The sequence below is a fragment of the Delphinapterus leucas genome, chromosome 1 (genome assembly GCF_059928025.1).
Source record: "Delphinapterus leucas isolate spDelLeu-1000000601 "Yukka" chromosome 1, BTC_Dleu_Yukka2, whole genome shotgun sequence".
In the NCBI taxonomy this organism is placed as follows: Eukaryota; Metazoa; Chordata; class Mammalia; order Artiodactyla; family Monodontidae; genus Delphinapterus; species Delphinapterus leucas.
In genome coordinates this window covers 190,627,984-190,634,985 of record NC_143129.1, presented here as the reverse complement: position 1 = coordinate 190,634,985, position 7,002 = coordinate 190,627,984, and positions in this window count along the sequence as shown.

The window sequence follows — 7,002 nt, the reverse complement described above, 5'->3', positions numbered from 1 at the left end:
TCAGTTTCACCTTCTCTCTTTCAATATCGGTATACCAGTGCTGTGAAAAATATGGATATTCTAAAGAGATTCAAACAGCAAAACACCAGTGATAACAATTTAAAAATTATGGCTTTCTTTAGCTACTTCCTCAAAACAAACTGGGAAGCCTATGCACTTGCAAACTCCTTTTACAAATAATCTGTACAGCTAGCTCAAATGCAAATCAGGATTCCTTTAAAAATTATAATTTTGGAAACCTAGTATTTAAATTTTTTAAAAGGCAATATAATATTTAAAGAATCTAATTATACTATGAGGCTCAATATTTGTGAAAGATGTTGCTTACAAGTGAAAGAAATAAAAGTTGTCATAGCTTTGGAAATGACCAATCTATGATTATCAACTTCCCTAAATTCTGCAAGATGTTAATAGATTATAAGTTTCACAAGTACTGAATACTACATATATCCCCAATTTTGAGCGTCAACGCACAATAATAAACTGAAAACTGTGAGAAATAATGCAATTTAAAAGACCCCATCTAATACAATGTGGGGAGTACTGCTCCCAATAAAGCTAGGACTAATGGTAATGATTTAAAATAAACAAGGAGGAACAAGTAAGAAATGACTTATTTTGTACTTTTATACTGTAACTTCTAAAACCATTTATTTATGGTTAAAAATGCTTCCTTTTTATGTCAGCACTCTCCAAATAGCCATATGTTAGAAAAGTAATAATTTTACAGTTGGCAGAAGGAAAAGCATATCAAAAGAGAAGTTAATGGAAAACCACAGTGAACCCTGAATCTTTCATGACTTCATAATAAATGACCTCAATTATACTCTCAAGAAAGCACAAGTTTCCTGCTCTATAATTAAGGACATAATGAGAATTTTACTGATAAATCATTTGACGTTGTCTCTTCCCACACAATGCGCTTTCATTTAACCGCCTAAAACAAGCGTACAAAACGAGGAGCATTAAATAAATGGATAGTTTCATTTTTTGCTGAGCAATGCACATGCTCTAGTTTAACATTCAAGATGATCAGAATATTAAGAGAAAGAAGAGGGGGCTATTCCACAAAGAAATCTAAAGCAACATCTAAGAAGGTAACTTGAAAAGTACCTGTCTGTAAAGCATAAAGAGTGTCCCTTACGGTTTAAGTGATCAACAAAGAGCACATGGAAAAAACTGAAGTTGAATCAAAATGGCTCTGAAAACTGAGTTAATATTCCTTCCTGTAGCACCTGGCTTCGGGCACGTTTCTCTGCCATTTGTGGATTGGATCTTAAAAGTCAGGTCAAGCTTGGGTTTCCCTGGTGGCACAGTGGTTGAGAGTCCGCCTGCCGATGCAGGGGACACGGGTTCGTGTCCCGGTCCGGGAAGATCCCACATGCCGCGGAGCGGCTGGGCCCGTGAGCCATGGCCGCTGAGCCTGTGCGTCCGGAGCCTGTGCTCCGCAATGGGAGAGGCCACAACAGTGAGAGGCCTGCGTACTGCAAAAAAAAAAAAAAAAAAAAAAAAAAAAGTTAGGTCAAGCTTGACACAACAAGTTGGATTCTGCTCAAAGCGCCCTGCATCAATGTCCCCCATCTCAAAATCCATGACAGGGATACTGAGTGTCTGATTTCGGGACACTTTTTTCTCTCTTTATAACTTCTAATAAGAGAGATAAAAAAATTATAAACCAGCTTCTGATGCTATACCACAGGTATCTATTTTCCATTCTATAAGCATCTGGTCTGAAAGCAAATAATGAGATGAACAAACGTCAACAACTTAGGTGTCACAGTAATCTAACAGAATCTAGCCACTTCTCCATCTCCCCCAGACTTACATGACCACAACTCCTGTTTGTGAACTAAGCAATAGCACTTATCAAAGACAGAAACACTAAGAACCCAACAATATGTGCCATTAAAGGCCCTTATTAGTAGAAGGCAACCTACACCTTTTAATACTCTCCATGCCTATATACTGTATCTCCTCTAAGTAGGTCATTTGACAGTTGTTGAAGGAACAGCCCATTCTTTAATCACCTAATCCTAAAATGTACTACCCTTACCTTTAAGATATCAAAGGACTGCCAGTTTAAGATATATACAGCTTTTTTAGAACACAATTTGGCAGAAAGTAACAAAAACTTAAATGGGCATACCAAATAACCATTCCATTTCTGGGAATCTATTCCTCAGAAATATTAGCATAAGTGCAGGGGTTATATGTCCAAGGGTGTTCCATGCACCAACACCTATAACAGCAAAAACACTGGAGACAGCCTAAATTGCCATCAATAGGGAAACACCTTGCACTCACTAAATAAAAACAAAGTAAATCTGTATATACTGACGTACAAAGATATCTATTGTATACTACTGAGTGAATAATATGTATTATCTGTCATTTTGGTAAAAAAAAAAAAAAAACCATAAAAAATTATGTGTTTGGAAGTATACAGAAAAAGATGTAGAAAAGATGGGAAATCCAACCGTTAACAGTATATACACCAATGGTGATTGGGGAGTGGACAAAAAGGAGAACTTATACTTTTGCCTTATATATATCACTACAATTTAGATTTTTCTTACATAAGCATGTATTACTTCTACTATTTAAAATATCTCAATTTAAAATCAAGTAAAATAAATCATAATTTCAAAGAAATACAGATAGAGGAGTGTGACAATTTCTCTTGAACACACACACCTTTTCTGATGCAATTTGCAAACTTAATCACCTATCAATTTTGGACTAATAATTATAAGAAATCTGTAGCTACTGGAAGTTAGAATTTTTAAAAAAGTCCTTTCATTTTACATGATCTAAATTAAAATCTAAAAAACTGTACTGTGCAGCTTTGGATTCATTAGTAATAGCTTATAGCATTTAGTTTAATACCCACTCTTCTCTGATATGAACCTTGTCTCGGTCTTCTCTCACAGGGAATGGAGCTGGGAGGGTGGTCTTAATTCATTTGCACCAAAGTATACCCCCGGACTTCTTGACATAGTCCTGTTCTCTGCTAATGTCATAAATGCTAAAATGAAAAAAGAAAAAATTAAATCATAAAGTGAATAGTTCTCTTTCAGGCATATCTACTATATAAATAAATGTTTACTGAGCATCTAGTTTGCATTAGGTACAATTTTGTAATGTTTCCCTTCTTTGTCAAGTCTCCAGAGCTAAAGGCTAAATTTGCTGTATAAGAAGTAGTAACACACATAAATTGAAGTGGTTTTCCCCCAATTCTTTAATTTCTAAAGAAAATTTTCTTCGCAGAGATAAACAGGAATCAATTTTGCCTCATTGAAAAAAACCTTTCAAAATGCACAGATTATAGAACCACACCCATGTTCTACTGGCTGGAAATAATAAAATCAAATAGAACACAAATAAAACCTCTCCCCACCCCTAAATAAGTAATATTTGATTCACCCTTCATTAAACAAAACTATTAGTGATGACTATTATGTGCCTAGTACTATGCTATACCCTGCATTTTATCAAGACAAACGAGAAAAAGTCTCTATGATGAAAGTGTCCCGGTGGCCTGGAGATCTTAGAATGCGCTCACAAAATACTCCTAGAGTGAGTGTGTGACCTTTGGAAAGCAAGGGCTGTATCTCCTGGTGACAGTGGTCTCAAAGAGGAAAGCAGAGCTGGAAGTAAAGACCCTCCCAAACCAGATTACACTTGCAACTTAGAAAAGGAGTAGCAACAAAGGCACCATATTTTTAAAAACAATCCTCAGCTTCAGGAGCAGAGGAGGGAACCCTTAAGCCTGAAAACTGCTCTGTTGCATCCGTACACTGGGCTCAAACACATCTTCAGAGCTAGAATAAGATGAAGGCAGGGAGAGGGCATCTTTTCCTTTGTCCTCGGTGAGAAAGCTTTCCCAGAATTCTCTCTGCAGGCACCCCATTCTCAACTCATTGGCCAGAACTGAGTCACACGTTTATTCCTAAAACAATCACTAACCAAAGAGAGTGGAATTACCATAATGAGCTTAGAGTAACTAAGAGTCACACAGCCCCCCACTCTCACCCGCCCAAGCTGCTCCTGAAGCATGGGATCACCCCAAAAGCTAGACAAAATTGTGGTTTGGGGGAAGGGAAGAAAAAGGGAGGTGATTACTGGGAAGGCAGTCAACAACATTATCACACTAAGGTCTCAACAAGTTAGTGGTAGGTCTGCACTAGAATCCTGGTCTCCTGAATCCCAATTTAATTCTCCCCTCTTGACATAATGAACGATATAATCAATATTGCTACTTTTTCTAAAGAATCTTAAATATATTCACACAGTTCTACCTCAAATCCTTTTTGAAAAAAGGTGTACTATTATAAAACTATACATGCTATTTTTTGTAAAGTATACTGAATTTCTCAAATAATGAACTGCTTGCAGTTCCTCATGTGTATCGTGTTTCCACCTCTGCATTTGCTATTTCTATTGCCCTGAAAATGTATACACTAGTGCCCTTTTTTGGCTTATCATTTGAATACTTACTTAGATTTCAGGTATCAGTACCTCTCTGAAACCTTTCATGACATATCCCATCTCAATGACACTGGCTGTTGGTATCACTGGCTACCCACTGTATCATGTTCCAGATTCTCCCACATATCTATAGTACTGATTTCGTTATAGATTTTTCTTCCTGCCACTGGATTAGATGAAAAACTTTCTTGACTGGACCTTTATTTTCTAAATACTTTCTCACTCTTTTTGTCTAATTGTTGTGGCTATTCTATTTTTTAGGAGAGTTCTTCAGCTTTATTATCTAATCCTTTCTTGCTTCCTGAATAATTTCTCTCCCTTTTTTAAAAAAAGAATCTCTTCTTTTACGTAAGTTGTAGTTTCTCTTTTCTTTTTAAAGATACCACAGTTTACAGATACTTCTATTTCTATTCCACCCATATTCCTGCCCTGAGAAGTACTTGGTACCTCTAAATCCTGAGCCTTTTCCAGATTCTGTGGAGGGAATCGGCTTGCTTCTCTTGTTGGCTTACCTCTCTTCAGCCTTCAGCATTCTCTAATCCACTAAATCATTTAGTAATTGACCACCTTCTTTTGTAGTTTCCCAAATGCTGATTTCATTTATCTTCTCCTTTCTCACTCTCTTGATCTTTGTGGATTTATATCTTTACTCTGTCACTATAATCTTAGTGGAATTTCCAGAGGAGTGTACAACTGGAGGTGTCACAGACATAACTGAAGTGTCTACTTAATGTAAGTCTTAATTTCTTCAATCAAAAAATGTGCAATATACCACCTACCATGGTAGCTACTATCACCATTATTTTTATTTTAACTTTTATAATTATGAAGACCTCATTTTATTTACTTATGTATTTATCACAGAACTAATTACATATCAAATCTTCAACAAATATTAATTTTAAAAGAATTAATTTTTAGTGTGTATTAACGCAATAACCATTTACTCAAATACATGAAAAGAACAGTCAAAGTAGATCTTCAACGATTTCTTTCAGAGTATTTATCATGGTTTATAATTACATAATCATAATTATTTCACTAATGTCTATTTACCTAATAAACCAAGCCTTATGAGGACAGGAATCATGTCTGTTTTGTCTACTTGTGATTACCCAGCATCAGCCCAATGCCTGGCACGCAGTGAATGTTCAGTAAATATGTATTTGATAATTAAAGGAAAGAATAATACTTATGCAATTTAATCTGTTCCAAAACTCAGAAAAAGAGCTTCCCGATTCTTTTTATAAAGCAGTCAAATGCTAACACCAAAATCTGACAAAGAAAATACTAAGAAAGGAAACTATAGATCTCACGAATATTGATACTAAAATCCTAAAATATATGTATTGGCAAAGGGAATCCATCAGGACACTAACATAATAACAGAAGTCAATTAAGGTACATTTTAGGAATGTATGAATTGGTTCAATAAATAGGAAATCCATAAATTTAACTAACCACATTAACAGGTCAAAGTTATCATGAGGGGCTGCTGGAACATGGGATGAGGCAGGAGAGCCACATGTCAGACTGTCCAAAGGAAGTTACTATATACTTCTTTCCAAACAGATGACTTAGATAAGTTTTTGTTGCTGCACAGTATTTTTTTCATTTCTGTAGTATTATTTTGGCCATACTTAATCTACAAAACAAATTGATGCTTCCAAATAAAAGAAAGCTGTTCATTTAATGTAACACAGAAAAAATCCTACCATAAGTTGTTTAGGGGAAAGAAAAGCTGATAACAAAGGAGAAGTATGTATATATATACCCAAAGTCTTAAGAACATATACTATGATTTAAACAATGGTCATCATCTGTATAATGCTTATCTGATGTTTTTCTTGTTTATTTGATTATGCGCCCACCACTAGATTATTAGCTTCATGAATACAGGAATTTATCCTTTTCCATGCTGTACCCCAGTGCCCAGAACAGTGCCTGGTACACAGTAAGGTTTCAATAAACATTTCATGTATTGAATGAATCACTCCATATTCCAAATCACTTCACTTCTCTACTTAAACCCTTCGCGGCTTCTCGTTGCCCCCAGAATACAACACACACTCCCTGCCATGGCCCTGTGAAATCTGACCCCTGCTTGCTTCCTCCACCTCACCTGATCCTCCCTCCTCTGGCTTACTACTACGGTCCAGCTACCCTGGTCTTTCCATTCAAGCTCTTTGCTCGTTTCAGGCCTTTGCACTTGCTGTTATTTCTGACTGAAACGCTCGCTCTCCTGTTTTGCCCTCGGCTTAGCTCCCTCTCTTCTTTGAGTGAAATCTCAAGTTATTCCCTCAGATAAACCTCCTCTGATCACCCCACCTAAAGTAGGTGTTTTCTTTAAATCACTCATTACAACATACAGCTATTTTGTCAATTTACTTTTGGGTGTGTGTGTGTGTCCATCTTCCCCAGCAGAATGTAAGGTCCACAGAGGCAGATACTCTTTGTCTTGCTCACAAAGACCTTCAGTACCCAGCAGAGCTCCTAGCACCACAGTACTCAACG